General features: G+C 46.9%; 1 long non-coding RNA gene across 1 annotated transcript; it reads left to right on the forward strand.

Annotated features, from left to right (window-relative positions):
* The first annotated feature begins 1,505 nt into the window (after window positions 1-1,505).
* LOC128087192 (uncharacterized) lies at window positions 1,506-16,570 on the forward strand. Its single transcript, XR_008209710.1, has 3 exons — window positions 1,506-2,087; window positions 13,296-13,416; window positions 13,633-16,570. It is a non-coding gene; the product is annotated as an uncharacterized LOC128087192 (long non-coding RNA).
* The last annotated feature ends 388 nt before the right edge of the window (window positions 16,571-16,958 follow it).

Below are 16,958 nucleotides of genomic sequence, written 5' to 3' on the forward strand. Positions count from 1 at the left end.
AAGGGAAAGGACCTGTGGGAACATGAGATCAGAAGCAGGTATCATAGCCTTTGAGAATGTCTTAAATCCCAGGCTGCAAAATTTGAGTACCTGATAATAAAGGATGGCAATATTCTCCCTTTCAACGGGAGACTCTTTGAAAGAAGTGACTGTGTGAATAAAAAGATTCAGCCTAAGTCACTCTTGGAGTATATCTGTCTCTCTGAAGGCACTAAGCTCACACTGTGTCCTTCTTGGAGCTAGAAAAACTGATTTTTTAATTAATTTTGCATGAACGAATGACCTCAGTAAAGCTACCACTGAAAGGCTTCCTAACCCCAGCCCCAATCCTTTCTCCAACCAGGGAAAAGAGCATTGGCAGGATCAACTTGAAAGGCTCGGCTAGATTTGAGCTCTCTGTTACTGGACCTTTATGTAAAGGAGTCATACAGGAAACATCCAGTTCTGCATCACAGAGAAACGTATGTCCTCATTCTAAATTAGGGGCTGCATCTTTAAAGGTCTTATGCTTCTAATGTTTGCTTCTGCAGCTCTGATGAGCAAAGCGAGGTGGCAATGACCACTACATGAGTCAGAGTTTAAGGACGAGGAGTCAAAATGACATTCTGTTCTGGATGACAATTACTACATGGGAAGTGTCAGCCGACTGCAGGATTAGATTGTTGGAGCTTTGCCTTCTCAGCTGCACAAAAGACAGCACTCTGCTATTGAACATCCCAAACTTTCTCCAGTTGTTGCTGAGTAGATTTAGAGAAAGTACCAAAATGGAACTTTGCTGTGCAACTCATAGCTTCCTATGAATCTGAATATATGTTTTCCCTTCATGGTCTTTCCTGTTCCATTCCACCCAAAAGTAATGTTCCTCTCTGAAGATTTTTGGGTTTGGGTAGAGAATCTAACAGCGCCCTACAATGACGTGATTAGCATTGGGATTGTGTGCTCGGACAGACGGCTCTTCTCTTTACTTCTTTACCATTCATTCATCAGTTATCTGTTATCTGCAAAATGAGATGACTCCCAACTCCATTAATTGCAGCTCCATGAATCCCAGCTCCAATTGCACAATAATCACCTATCAACAAAATAGAAATTGCATGTTTTTTGTTAGTAGGCACCAAGCCCTCCTGGGAAGGTCTCAGGAGGTTTTATCCCATCTGTGATGGCTCAGTGAGACACACTAACATCACTGCCCAGCTCTTAAACATTATTTCTTTCTTAAGTTCAGAGTCTTGGCACAGCAAGCTGTTTGGAGGCCAACAGCAAGCTGAAGCCACGGGTTTAGTGATAAGGGAACGTGGAAATGGAGCCAATACCTATTTTTGTCTCTGAAGCATGCGACTGACACTGCAGCAGAGCTCTCTCAGCTCACTTTTGTCCTCATGCAGAATGCCCAAATCATGTGAAAGTGGGAGGCCATTTGGGAATTGTGTAGAGTGGGAGCTCCTCAGGAGGGTTTCCCTCTCCCCTCCTATCCCCTTTCGTTCAAAGAAAGCTGCCTCCTAACCTAACCGGAGCATGAGATCAATTGGCATTTGAGCCAGGCAGAAGCCAGGCAGCTTACAAACCTCTCTCCCAGGAGATACTGTCAGAGATGTCACTACCATCAGCAGCTGAGCAGTTTGATGCATTGTGTGGTGGAGGTGCGACCTGCACCCTCAGCCTACAGTGGTGAGATGCTTGCACACAGGAACCACTCCTATGCCCGGCTAATACACAGAAGTCTCCAATGGCAGACCATGTGTCTGAGCCTCAAGAGCTCGCTGCCTAAGTGAGGTGGACAATGTGAGCTTTCCTTCATCTGTTTCCGTGCAACATTAGTCCGTGTAGTGCAAGCCAGTCTGAACAGTAGGTTAAGCTAAAACAGATGACTTTGCCCTTCCTCAGCTGAGGAGCAGTGCACCAGTGTTGTGGGCTGTCATACAAATTCCAGCAGAAGCACTGTTACAAGTAGGTGTTGAGTGCAAACATCCTAAAATATTTCCTAGTCACTTGCAAAGTGAACTTCGCTCTCAGTGGCAAAGATCATTTAGTCCACGGCATGGAGGGGTCATCCACGCAGGATCCTGCACGGTTATCCGACAGCAAAGGTGAGTGTACTCTGCGTGCACTGGGAGCTGGCTTACAAGCAATGTTGGAACACTGCAGGAGATGCAGGTTTCTGCAGCCAGCTAAGGCTGCTGAATAGCTCTGCTCTTTTTGGAGCCCACTAGCGAGATCCTTCAACAACTGTTTCCCACCTAATCCCTGCCTAACATTATTATCTCTGTTGACTGCCTCCTTCTCCCCCTGCCCCATGTCTCCTTATCTGATCACCTAACCTCTCCAAAATTAGCAGTGCTGTGTTTAGCTCTCTCTGGCACTCCTGTGGGTACTGGGTCTCACAGGGAGCCTACAAATTTCCACTGCTGTTTGAGAGAGCACTGACATCGGATCCCAGTGAGCAAAACTAAACCAAGAGGCCAGAGCCTGTGAAATGTTCTTAATATAGTCGTGGTGAATAGCTCCCATCTTGTGTTACACAGGTCCTGCTGTCATGTGTCCTGCCAGCCCCATACCCCTGTCAGGCAGGAGGGCAAGAGCGTGAGGTCACTTCCAACAGCTCTACTTCCATGACGTCGTCATGGCAAGCAGGGCAACAGCTCACTTTAGGCGTGGGAAGTCAGAGGAAAGGGCAGGCACAGGACTTAAGCTTTCCTACTGCTTCCATGTGAGCCAAACATATTTTTGGAGGTTACAGGGAGGTCATTTTTCTCCCCTTTCCTCCTTCTTGGAGGCTATAGTAGTGGTATCACTGTCAGGTTTTTAGGAGTTCTGGACTGAGGCAGCTTTGATCCAGCCTTACCGGAGTATGAAAGAGCCATCTACAGGTGATGGGAGATAAGGCGACATGGCCCTACCTTTCTTCCCAAACAGCAGGAGGATGAGCTGGCAACCAGAGCTGGCAGCCTCTTCTTCCGTGCTACACCTTCTCTGGGTCACAGCCACTCTCTTGCAGGGAACTCACAGTTTATCCAAGCTCTCCCAGTCTGCCATCACTGACTCCATCCTATGCACATTCCAACCTTCTGGGGCCAATGAGTGTCCCTGGGGTGGTGAGGGAATGCGTCGCTTGAAAGCCACCATGACTGTGAGGGACCCTTGGAGGCACCTCTGTAACCCTGGGGGGGTCACAGTTTTGGAGAGAAAAAGGGCAGGAAGCACCACGGGTGTGCACAGGGCCAGTCTTGTGCTGGAAAGAGTGGTTTTACACAGCTGGGCTCCAGGTGGAGAGCAGAGACTGCAAAACATTTAGGAGAAGCTGGGAACTTCTGGTCAGAAAAGCTGGGAGGAGGTCTGGGCTGGAAAACAGTCAATAGTTTCTGAGAGCTTTCAGGTAAGTCTATAAACTTTTTATATGTCTGCTTTCCCCTTCCATAGAAAACATAACAGTTCTTTCTTTCTCCTCCTTGGGCTTTTCTACATGGCCCCATGTTCACAGGACACAGGAGGCATGGGCATAATTTTGTTTTTTTGCTTTCCTTTCCCCATATGCCTCCAAGATCTCCTTTTCTCTTTTTTTTCCCATCCAATTCACCTTTCACTATCCCACTGTCACTCTTCCAGTTGTTCTCTGTATACTACTCTGGCTTAACCAAGCTCTGATTTGTGAGTACCATAACCCCTATGAGCTATCTGACTGACACATGACATATTTTTAAAGTGTGGATTTAGCCCCTGTGAGCTGAAAAGCAGCAGTCAGCACGTATGAGCTGTGCAGCATAATAGAAAATAAAGCTTTTAATTAAAACTGGTATTTCAGGACCTCTGCTGCGGCAGCCCTGCTGAAATACAACATTGCCGAAGCCCTCCCAGTTGTAGTGTGACCCCATCTCTGGAAGCTGCAGGTCTCAACGTCAGCACCAGCACTTTGTTTAGTGAAAGCACTACACGTAATGGGAAAGTACCCAGCTGGGGCTCAGAGTAGTCCCATCACGGGGTGATGGCATGTACCAGCATGGCAGAGGGCAGATCACAGCCATGATGCTGCTTTTCACGTCGGTTCCAAGAATGTCCATCTTAAGTGATGTGGAATTCAAACTTCATGGAACTGTCCCCTATGTAAGTGGGATGGGACCCAAGGAGTCATAGAATCACTTGAGTGGGAATAGACTCTTAAAGGTCATCTAATCCAACTCCTCTGCACTGACTAAGGACAACTACAGTTACATCAGGGTGCTCAGAGCCCCATCCAACCTGACCATGAATGTCTCCATGGATGGGGCATCCACAGCATCTCTGGACAGCCTATGTCTGGAAGAAAGGCCTTCTGATACCTGACCTTTATATTTCACATAGGGCAGCCCCTCTTCTTGCATCTTGCTCTGCTAATATTACATTTCTTTTATCCCCTTCATCCAATGCACCTGCTGCTGCTGACTCTCTGAAGTGGTCTCCAGGAAGGTCACAACACTGAAGTTATCAGCTCACCTGCAGCTTCTCTAAAGTGTCACCAAAGACACAGGAAGGCAGGAACAGGGATTGCTGCAGTGCAAGCGGACATACCTTACTGATGACTTGCTGGCAGGCCAGCATCTCAGAGAGCAGCCACAGGCTGGGCTTGGTATGAATAACTGTCTTAAAATGGAAGCAATGCTGCCCACTGGTCTCTGGATACCTTACCTCCTTGGCACAGGCTGAAAGGGCACGAGGGACTTCAGCCAGCTTTACTTGGTTCTTGAGCACCCAGGGCTGAGTTCTCAGCAAGGTGTAGGAGCTTGACACAGCACTTCTCCTTTCCATCTGTCCCACTTTGACCCAACCACAATCTTCATCCAAGGCATGACTCAGAAAAGGATAACTCACAGTCTAAATTTACAGTATCTTTTTCTCCTAAATTTTCAAGCAAAAAAAGCATGGGCTTCACAGACTGTGAGGGCAAGGTAGGTATTTCCTATCAAATGGAAGTAAATCAGTGCTCTGCCTGTCAGGGGGCATCTGCGAGCATCTTATTACTACATTAACAGTTACAGTTCACAGCAAAATCAGAGAGATGGAAAAACTAAGGCTTAGGATAGAAGAACAAGTAGTTTTTTGGACACACATGATACCCAGTGCTCACAGGTCATTTGAAAATATCAACTTCGTCAGACAAAGTTTCCAATATAGGGGTGGGTTATGGGGAACAAAGATTCCTTGAAGAAGGAGCTGTACCCAGGGGAGTACCACCAGACAGGTGATGGTTCAGAGGTGTCTTTTGCTCAGCAAAGAGGAGCCCACTTTGAAGGGCTGTGTGCCCCTTGCATCCTTAGGTCTAGGCCTTTCACACACCAGCAAGCGTGGAGTTAAGGCTGCAGTCAGTGCAAAATCCAAACATTTGCAAGTGTGGGAATTCCCAAGGAGAGCAACCAAACTGCCTTAACTCTGCCCCTGCAGCAGTGGCTTTGTGCAGCCCGAAGCCGTCTGCCTGGCCAGCTGCAACAAAGAGTTTAATCTTATCAGTGGCCATAAAAACTCAAATTCCTCTTAGCAGAATTGCTGATGGGGACGGTAGTGCCAAGCCTGGCTTCACCACGCTCCTGTACAGTCAACAGGGAAGAGAAATGCTGTATCACAAATTCCTGAGCCCCAGCTCCCCGCCTCACACAGGGCCAGCAGTCCTGTTGGCGACCCAGTACCTTGTAGGGTAGCATGGGGTCCAAAATGCTTCTCCCCCACCTCAATCAGGGGCAGGATTTTTTATGTTACTGAGATTAAAAAAGTCCAGCGCTTCCTGCAGGCTTGTCTGCTTGGCTGCAGGTGGGCCCCACAGCTCCTCACTGGTGGTCTGCAGGGTGTGCAAAGGGAGGGCCAGGCTTTTTGGTCAGAAGCTGCAGGTGAAGCTGTTGTCCTCTGTGTAAGATGTTTTGAGCTCAGCAAGGGATGCGTGCATCCACAGGAATGGCTTGGCAACACCACTTGGCACGGAAAAAGCAGTGCCTCAAGATCTTGTCACCTATCTGGGCTGGCTTCTATGTATCTGTGCACGTGCTGGAGAAACCAGTGGGCTCAGGTCTCAGGCATGGCTCTGGGCTTTGCCTCAGTGGCTCATTTTGGTGTTACTGTTCAGCAAAAAGGTGGTAATGAGACTCTTTGTCTCCCTTGATCTGCCACTCAGAGCTGTGAGGCCTGTCTTGCAGATACTTGGACCAAGGTGCCACCTCCACTGGCACCAAAGTCATTATGACTGACTCCTCTCCATCCTCTCCATCTCAGTCTTTGCCCCTCACCAAGTCTCTCATATGTAGGGACCTTGCAAAGTAAACATCAGCATTCCTGGTCTGTATGCAGCTGTTTTCTCACCCTACACATGCCACCACCGTCATCCATTCTGCTGTTCCACATTCATTCCACTGACTCCCTTTTTATTAGCCCTTGAGATATTTATCTACCCTGTGCCATGATCCCATCAGCTATGTGCAGTCAGTCCACACTTTCAGAAGGTACAATCATCTTTGCATTTCCCATGCCCCTCCCGTATGGTGTATCTCAGCCTGTATACTCATGCTTGTTTTCCTCCCTATGCACACACATGGTCTTAACAAATATACTTTTCACCTGGGGCTGTGAGCCAAAGTTTGAGCTCTCCTCTGGCTCAGACTAGTCTCTAAAAGGAGATGTTTCATCCAAGAGCAGAGGCTTTCCCCCTGCTTTGGAGCAGCCCATGGGGAAGACACCCAGAATACCCCAGGACAAAGCAGCTACATGTTAATGACCTGGAGGGACTGTGATCCAGACACACTTGAATGCCTTCAAGAGCTGCTGTGTAAGCACTGCTCCCAGCTCTCTGAGGTCTTGCTCCTGATGCTGATAGGAAGTCACCCGGCTTACATAAGGGAGGCTGGTGGAAATATTTGGCATGCACTTCACCTGTTGATAAGGCTGGACTATCTGCCAATACACATTGTGCCTCTCCCTCTGTCTGACTTGGAGTGGTCTGCAGTTCTCATCACCATCATGTGTCAACACCTGTGCCTTCTGGCTCATTCCCCTTGCCTCACCCTTCATATATCTTGGATTAGAGCTCAGCACAGGGGTTGGCCAGGACCCCGAAGCCCATGTCCTACAATATCTGGCTGTTTTGGGAGCCAAACCATGAAGACTATCACAGAGGTGCACAGCATTTCCTGCAACTGCATTCAGACGCACGGCTTCTCTTGTAAAAGTCTATGTCTAACCCTTGTAATGGGCAGAGGGAGATAGCTGGTGTCCTTCCTCCCACTACTGCTGGACTGGAAGTGACAGGCAGCCCTCCTAATTAGGGGGCTAGAGAGATGACGCTTCAACGAGAGCAAGTTTTATTTATGGGCAAGATTAGGAGGCATTAATTGCTTTCTCTCCTGGTTTCTGCTCAGAAAGGTACAGTAATCACAGGAACATTTTTGACATTGTTGACATAGCTTCTCAGCCCTCCTGCTGAGAAACAGGGACTCTTGCATACTTCAAAAGGGCTTAAAGGCTTGGGTTGTGCCACCACAGTAGTAGTGCCGATCTAGGACTGGGGTGGGGGGAATTTGCATTAGAAGGATTAAATACCAGGGCTATTGTGGAATTTTAAACTGATGTTTTCCGGCTGACCACAGGCCCAGAGCTTGTGTGTGGCATGTTTGAGCCTCAAAAGTGCTCTTGATCCTCTGATCTTTTATTTCATAACATTTCTCCCTTCTCCCTCCACCCTCCCCTCAAATCTATTTTGCTTTTCTTTTGGCTGCTGAGCAGACACACTTTAGCAAAAGGAGTATGCTGGGTTGACAGACTGAGAGCTGTCTGAAGCTCAGGAAAGCTTTCCTTGCTTGTGTTGGAACCACTGCATGTCTCTTGTAGTGCTAGGCCCCAGAATAACAACTAATGTAAGACACACTCTAACTCAACCCAAATATCCTGTGACACTGTGGCACAGTTCTGAACAACTGCCATGGGATATACTTACACCAAGTTGTCTTCTGAGATGTTTCTTTTGCTTATGTCTCACATAAAAGAGATGATATACCTGGCTTCCACAGCACGATGCTAAATCAGATGTATCTTGCAGCTACATCAATATAATGGGATTCTCAGCTGGGGAAAAGCCACTCCCAAAACACCAGTCCCTGATATTCATCACGCTCTTCGTGTACCTCGTTCCGTGGGAGGAGACTGATGTTCAGTGTCACACAACTCAGTCATGTCCCTGTGCCAGCCTGATGTCCAGCTGTCATCAGACAGGAACTCGAGCGGCACACAGGTTCCTTGCTGTGATAGCAAACAGCTTCTTATTAAGCTCTGCAGCTGACGCTGCGTTAGCTCTCAGAGCAGCCAACCCCCTGCATGGCACATGGTAAGAAAAGCATGGTTCTTGGCAGGGAAAGATGTCTGGGCTTGGGTTTTTTTTTTTTGTTCTGCACAGACGTGAATAGCCAGGCTTCCAACATTATCCTTGCCACGTGCAGTATCCCCAAGTCGTACATGACTTGCCTTGGCTTGTCTTTGAGGCAGGCACTAGAAACTGGAAAGGACCGCTCTTGGCCCCAAGCCTGCCACTCTGCCATTTAGTGTCTGCTCAGGATCTGGGGCAGTGCTGGTAGAGCAGGGGCACTGGAGGGGTACTACTGCTGCTGCCCCATGCTACAGCCACCAGCTGCTCTCTTCCAGAGGGCTGCCCCAAAAATAGGGGCCCACAGTCTGCTCCCACATCTCCCTAAAGTCCTACTGCCACCCCAGGACACAGCCCTGAGGTTTGCAGGGCAGAACCAGACCAGTCTCTTCATGCTGCCTTGTGGCCTTTTATGACCAGAGACCCTGGTCAGTGCCAGCTTGACATTGCTAAGGACTCAATGTGCAAATATTTCTATTCCTGTTCTTTCTCAAATCACTCTCGATGGTGTTTCTAGTAGTTGTTGTAATTCAGTGGGGACTTGGCAATTCACCAATGCTGGCATTTTCCCTTAGTCTAATGCAGTGAAGTAATAAAAAGCAACCACTGAAGACCTTGGACCTGCTATACAGCAAGGCAGCAAGGGAAATTCAACATTTTCCTTGTAACCATGACTCAGATTCACAGCCCTGAAGAGCAGTTTGTGCCACCACCAGTTACCTTTCTGCCATATCTGTCCACACATACCAGGATGATTCTTTTCTGAGAAGCTGTCAGGGAAACAGCAGTAGTTGGGAACTTCAGAAGCGGGTGTGCTCTTGTCTGCATCTGACCATTGCCTGTTAATTACTTGTAGAGCACAAGAGGTGTATTTGATGCTAGACAAACAGCATGTAAGACAAATCTCTTTCTCCAATAAGCTTTTCATGAACACAGATTATGCAGATGCCAACAGGCAAGGCAGGATCAGGCACGATGGAGGGAGCCGACCATGTTGCGGAGGAGGATGGTGATGGAAGGAAAGACAAAAGGTGTGAGCCATTTAGAGAAATTGGAAGGAGATGATTTGTTGAAGGGAAGAGAAATTGTTTTCCAGCCATGGGAAAACAAAACAGAAAAAGGCTGCAGAGATGTCAGAAGCACCAGAGAGTAAAGAGCAGACATAGCAGCTTGAGGCTCAGAATCATCGCTGCTCCAGCTCTTGCCACCAGATCTTGCTTGTGCAATCAATCTGTAAAGAGTTGGGAGTATTCCAAGAGATACAGTAGACAGGATTGCCATGTGTTGACTTCTTGTAACATGCACTGATATCCTGGATGCATGGCATGAAAGAATAAGCTGGAACTTGGGAGGTATAGGCATGCCAACATCTACTCTAGGCTGCCCATGCAGAGCTATGTGGTCCTGTATACCTGAGGCCACTTTGTCTCATAGCAGTGTTGATCAGACCCTGTGTCATCATCCTCACAGGAGACACAGCCCACAATCCAGGCCGCTCAGCTGTTATAGCTGCAAACTGCAGGCAGAAGAGCAGCTGACAAAAAGGCATCTTTTAAATCAATAGGCAACCCAATGTCTTTCTGATTCACAGTGCCCTCATTCAATATCCTGATGGAACAAAGGTAAGTTTTCATTTGATGGTCTACCTACTTGGATGCCTTTTTGAAACCCTGTGCTGACCACATCAGATCTTGCAATTCCTCTCTTCCTTGCCAGGATGCACTTACACATTGGCTGCTTTATAGTAGTTGAGGTGGCGCTTTTATTTTAAGCACTTCTTTTCATTGGTTTCTGCAACCTTCTGAAACCAGTTGGTGTTTTTTTTCCCCCTAGGCTGAAATTTCTCACGCTCATGCTCAGCCCCAGGTGATGAAAGTTTGACGATAATCTGCTGTTGCTGGTGTCTCAACTCAGCAAAGTGGTGATTTGGGGCTGGAACAACTGGACCACCCTGATAATCTGATTGGAGGAGGCATGGCACAAATTTCGCCTCCTCATTTACTGTGTGCACTCTAATTTGTGGGTTCCTGGGTGTCTCTTCACCTCTGCTCAGCTCCCAGCAGTGCCCACAGCCCTGAGCACCCTCCCTGCTACCTGCTGATCCCACACACGAGGTCTTGGTATAGGGCTTGCCCCTGCAGCTTACTTCATTTAAAGTTACACACTAGCAAAGTGGTTGATACTGTTAATCAGAAGAAAGCCCACAAGCTTGAGAAGCCAGATCACTGCTGGATCACGCTGCTTTTCATTTATATTTTTCCTTTGGCAAAAACTTTGGCAAATCCCATAGGACAAACAGGCTTATTTAAAGGGTGTCACCCAGTGTGGTTTCCAAAGCTAGCTTGATTTCCAGCTGGCTACTGCTGGGTGAGGTGGCCATCCACCCATAGACAGTGAGCTGCCTCTGTGTAGATTCTTATGGCTCTCCTGCACTCCTTCATTCCTCTTTTGCAGGCTGCCTTCACCCCACCTTTTGCAGTCCCCTACATCTGCCAGTGCCAGTAGATCCCATCAGACAACACTTTCCCCTCCCTGTAGCTAAGCCCTTGGCAACATGATCCCAGCTGGGTACTTCATGTCTGTACCCCAACGGTAGCTCAAGATCAGTCAAGGGTGATATCTGAGCCCACACCCTACCTTACATGGCCCCTGTGTGCCCTGCAACTGTTGGAAAGAGCTGTTCTGGAGAGCTCCATGAAAGGCAACACTGGGCAGCAGAGAACTTTTCATCTCATTTCGGTCTGTGAAGAGTCCAGCTGGGCACATATCTCAACCCAAATGTCTGAAAAGGAAGGGAGGAAGAGATAACGGAGAACATGAACCCCTTTAAAGTCATGGAACAATCTGAAAGTGAAAGCATCTGGCATTAGCTAAATGCTATGGGGACATGGTGGAGAAAAGTATCCAAAGCAGGGCTAAGGTTAGGAGAAGGTCAGAGCACATCCGTGATTACAAGGTCACAATTGGCACTAAAGAACCATGAGGCAGGATGGTTTTGCAAAGGTCATGCTGTTACCTTCAAATCAAAAGCAATATTCAGCTTTCAGGTCTGGTGGTGAGAGGGAGAGCTAAGGACAGCTGAGGCCCCAACCTGGCTTGCCATTGGAGGCCAGACGGTTCACCTAGGGAAGGGGGGAATAAAACACCTTCAGTGTCAGCCGTAAGGCTGGCTTTCTGTTTATAGCAGCCCTGATGGCAGAGTGAGAAACATGCAGAGAGAGGCTGGTTAGAGGGATGAGGGGGGTGGAACACTAGCCCGCAAAGTCAATAGTAATTCAATACCCTCCTGACATTTTTGGTTGGTAGAAGGATAGATATTTAAATCATAACCTTCTCTCTCCTTTAACCTCCATCCCAAACTAAATAAATAAATAAGTAAATAAATAAATAAATAACCCCAGTGGCCCCTGTTTTGGCCTGCCAAGAACTCAGAGCATTTGCAGTACGCTGGCAGGGCTGCACTTCAGTCACCGTCAGCTGAGCCTTTTCCTTGACATTGCAAATGCTCACTCCCCTTCAGCTTTCGGAGGGGCATGGAGGACCAGGAGCCAGCAGAACTGGCCCTGCATTTGGCTGGGACCTGAGCATGTGTCCCCCAGTTGCTGTGCAACCAGTGGCTCAAGGCATGGTGCAGTAGTGCATACGTGCTGATTTGCCCATGCAACAGCCAGCTTTTGCCAAGTTCACTGACCTCTGGCACAGCACGCACCAGCCCCAGCTGGGTCTGTCTGGAAAAGCAGGAGGAGAGGGTGAATGTTTGGAAAGAAATGGAAGAAGACAGGGAGAAAGGGAAAAAAGCTCTGGTTTCCGTTTGCACCCTCTGTCCATGTGTCCAAATCCACAGGGCAATGAATCCAGCAAACACTCAGTGCATCTGGATGAATGATATTAGAAGTCCCTAGACCTGTTTAAATCACTTTCTAGCTGCCTAACTCTAGCTTTTGGAGGCAGTTTTGAGGTGAGGCAGTTTGAAAAGCTTGGTTTCATTTGTTACCAAGTCCTCCAGTTCATACCCAGTGGAGAAAAGGGACTAGCAAAATTTAGGAAGGCTATAACAGAAGACAGTAGAGACAATGGCCTGCTAACAGATTTCCACTCTTCTTTTGTAAACTCATAAATCTGTAATGCTGCTGATTGTTTTTAATCTTCCTGAAAATGCTGCTCCTATTTTTTTTTTTTTTTTTGCCTCTTTTTGCAATTCCTCCAAGTACATTCTTTTTTTAAAGGAAATCTAGTCTGAACTGAAGAAGGTCTCACTCCATGGCCATGCAGCAAGGAATTCTGGCTCCCCAGTTCAAAAAAGACAAGGATCTCCTAGAAGGAGTTGAGCAGAGGACAACAAAGATGATAACGGGCTTGGAGCATCTCCGGTATGAGGACAGGCTGAGTAACCTGGGTCTGTTCAGCCTGGGGCAAAGAAGACTGAGAGGGGATCTGATTAATGTTTATAAATATCTAAAAGGAAATGGGAGTTAAATGAATGAGACCAGGCTCTTCTCTGTGGTGTGTAGCAGTAGGACAAGGAGCTATGGCCTGAAACTTGAACACTGGAAGTTCCCTACAGACGTGCAGAAGAATTTCTTTACATTAAGGGTGATGGGGCACTGGAACGGGCTGCCCAGAAAGGTTGTGGAGTCTCCTTCTATGGAGATGTTCAAGACCCATCTGGACACCCACCTATATGACTTATTAGAGGGTACCAGTTTAAGCAGGGAGGTTGGAATCAATTATTTCTTGAGATCACTCCCAACCCCTACGATTCTGTGATTCTGTGATAATTCAAGACCCGTCTGTTATGTCCTAGAATACAGTGGATGGTGGCACTGGGTTATGGATTGTGTCTCTGAGTGAATGAACATGGGGACATGTTCAAGGGATGTTTTGGGACACTGAGCTTCATATATCATCACGTTTTTCCTGACTATAGATTGTTCAGAGCCCATATGGACGTTCTCCACAACCAGCTAGGTTCTGCACAACCAGCACTTCTCCTAGATCATCTAACAATCCAAGCATGCCTTCAGCCCTGATGTGCTCCCAACATGAATGTAAGTATCTTCTTCCTTTCTGCATCTAATAATCCCTAGGCTCTTCCTTGCTCCCCACTGAAATGAGTCCATGCTCCTTTTCCCATCCTACTTTGGACAAATCGAGATTTGACACCAAAGCAGTTAGAAATGGCCAGTTCAATTTCTATGTCTAAATTTTGTGGTTTTATGGTTTTTTTTTTTCTATTTTTCTTTGATTCCTCTGGAAATGAGGAGGCTGAGAACATGGAAATCTAGAACATCTGACAACCATCCTTCTGGCTGCTACCTTCGCTACTGACATAACTCCATCTGCTTAGCCACAGCCTACAGTGCCTCTGGATGGGTCACAGAAAACCCACTGTTGAGGAAACAGCCCCATCTTACTCATTTCTACTTGTTGCCACTCTGCCTTTGCAGTGCACACCTCTACCTTAAGAGGAAGTCACTCGTGCTCTGTAACTGCAATGGGAAGAGTTTCTTACGTCTACTTGTTCTGGGGCAACAACACAAGTGTTTCTCACTGAGATTTCACTCTGCTTGGAAATAATGTCAGCCAGCTGCAAGAAGTGGGAGCTAGAGCAACCAGAGACTGTGCTGGGAGTCTGGAAGGAGGAACCCAAGGCCAGCTCAGTGCTTTAAAGGAAGAAGAATACATCAGAGGCATCCAAGACAGCTGGAGATGACCTGCTTCAAGGCAGGAGCTGGAATGCCATCCTTCCCATGGGAACACAGGAGACACGAGCAGTGGCATCACTCAGCCTGTCTAGCAGCCAGATTGCTTCTTTAAGTTTTCTGCCCCCATAAACCAAGTTGAGTGAATGTTGCCCAAGCACCCCAGTACTGTTTTGATGCGCAATACTGAAAACCAAAAAAAACGTAAAACCATGACAGTTGCTTCTTACAAGTCATCCTCATGATGTTCTCCAAGCACTTCTCCCCAACAGAAACTTACCATTCAGCCTAAGTAAGATTAAATAAGTTTGAAACCCTCAGGCCTCTGATCCTTCTCAGCCCTGGCTGCACTGTGTATCAATAGATGCTGGCATTTGAACTCCCTTTTCTTCAGAGTCTCATTGGCAGGGAAGAGAGGTCCTCATGCCTGAGGGTCCATAGTGGCGTTCTGAATTTGATATTTTCGAAGTTATTCTCATGTGAACACACTGCTGGAGGAGGAGGAGAGACAAAATCAATTGTACAGATCAATACCTGTACTGATGTGTTTCCTGGTGACAGGCCAGATGGCCAATTGATGGTAAACAAAGTCTGAGCAAAGTCTGGACACAGCAAGAGGTTCCAGATGGGAACCAGAAGTTTAGAGCTCATCAGAGCCATCTCCACGCATGCATTGCAGGCACCAAACACTAATAAATGATTGACAGAGCTGTTGTGCATTAGCCTCAAGCTTTCGGATCTCTCCCACTGTTTCTGGATAATTAAAAATAAAAATAAAAATAAATAAAAGATGAGAGAGATTTCTTCTCCTTTTGGAGAAATTAATTAGATCTTCAGCTCTTTACAATACTAAGAGCCCTTTTTCCCATTCCCTAAATTCTTCAGACTGCAGATCAGTCCATTCATTTGAAGACTGCTCAAAGAGTTCCTTCCCTTCAGAGTCTATCCAAAGTATTAAGCATCCAACTCTTCCCTGAGGCTCTACAGAATAACACAGTAAGTCCTTTCCTCCTTTTGTACTCTAAATGATCTTTTATCTTAAATTTCTCAGCTTTTCAGAATATATGAAAGGGATATGAAGCCTGGACATGTAAGCTATTGTTCACAACGAAGAGCTGATGTAAGGAAATTACTTGGACTTATTGCCTCCCTTAGACTCCACTCCTGCTTTTCCACTTTCTCTTCACTTTCTGTATATTTCAGCTGCTGATAATCTGAACATTCATCTGCTTCTTCTGTCTCTTGGTCCATTTTCCCTGTGTTCAGATGTATTTGTACTACCTTGGGTGCTGCATGTTCTTTTCCATGGGGCAGTCACACTGTGAGGCCTGTAACAGACTGAAGGGAAAAAAGGTTTACCTCTTGGAGAGCCTCCATCTGCTTTGTCAGGAACAGCTCTAGCTTTCAATAATGGCCTGAAATTGGTGGGACTCCAATATCCAACTATGTCCAGATATAGCTGTGAGAATCATTCTTTGTGGGTTTTGTTTTTGGTCAAAGCTTGCTTCCTGAGGTATTTCTTGTGATAAGACTCTAACTGATTTATTGAAGAAGCAAGTGATGGGTGCTACCATGTGACAATCAACATCACTTTGTGGACATTCGAAAGCACCTTTCTTCAGAGATGTCTGCCTTCCTAAGAGAGAGCTCAGGAGTATTTACTGGCAGAAGATCTGGCCTGTGACTAAATAGCTCCAGATTGGTATGGGAAAACTGGGGAATGATACCATCGTGTCCTGTGAAAAACAGGATGCAGGTGAGCATCCCTGCTCCCTTTTATCTGCTGGCAAGGCCTGGAAGATGGGAATAAAGGAATTTCTGCTGAGATCCCAGAGCCAGAAGCTGCCACTCCAAGGAGAGCTGACTCAACCACTTTGGATTTGAGCTGTCACTCCAAAGAGAGCTGAGTCAACCACTTTGGACTTGTAAATAAGTTGGTACCACCACTGAAAAGTCATTGTTGTCAACGGAACAACAACACCCGATGACCCACCACTACTGAAGATCAATGACTGAACTACGAACCACGCTGGATCCATGGTGTTAACTATCTCCCTCTTGCTTCCTACAAAGACTCCTTGCTTCTATTTCCTACCTTTTCTATCACCCCCTTTCTTCCCCATTACCCTAATTCATAATAGTGTCCATCCTCCCCTTCCTCATCTCCCTGATTTAGATTTGTAATAAACTGGTCGGACCAACATTTGAACCATTGTTTCTTAATCTCACATATACATACGTGCATACATATATCAGAGAATCTCCTCTCCCTCCTATAAATTGGAATGAGACAATAGCACAAGTGGACACACACATCTGGAACTGAAGTTGGCCTTGCCACTCCTTTTCCAGCCTCCTCCTTGAACACAGACATCCAGATTTAGAGAAGAATACCCAGAAGGAAGAGTTATCAGTAGAGAAGACTTTCTCTGATATCTCAGCAGAACACAGTAGCTCTGCACCAGTGAGCTTCATCCTCATTCTCTGACTTTCAGTTCTCCCATTCAATAATCTTATTTATTATACAACAGCAGGATTAGACAATGCCTGCTGGTTGACATGCTCTGATGGGCATTTATACCTGCTGGCACAGAAGCAGGCACATGCCAGTACTCCTGTGTGCTGATGAGAAGCACTGTTTCCTCCTCCTCTTCAGCTCATGCTGAGGTTTCCTGAAAGCCAGCATTGATCTTGTGTCCAGGTGTGTGCTTGTGTCTCCAGGATTCTTGCTGCTTAGGGCAATGCCAGCCATCAGTGAACTGGATGAGGCCAAACTAGACCCCTACTGAGTCTTTGTGATTCAACTGTCACATAATGGAAACTTCCAGTGGCACACTGCCTTCAGGTACACTGAGGCTATCCTGGCATCCCACAGGGCATGGAGCAAG

This window comes from Tympanuchus pallidicinctus, unplaced genomic scaffold (assembly GCF_026119805.1).
Source record: "Tympanuchus pallidicinctus isolate F22 unplaced genomic scaffold, pur_lepc_1.0 scaffold1, whole genome shotgun sequence".
Taxonomy (NCBI): Eukaryota; Metazoa; Chordata; class Aves; order Galliformes; family Phasianidae; genus Tympanuchus; species Tympanuchus pallidicinctus.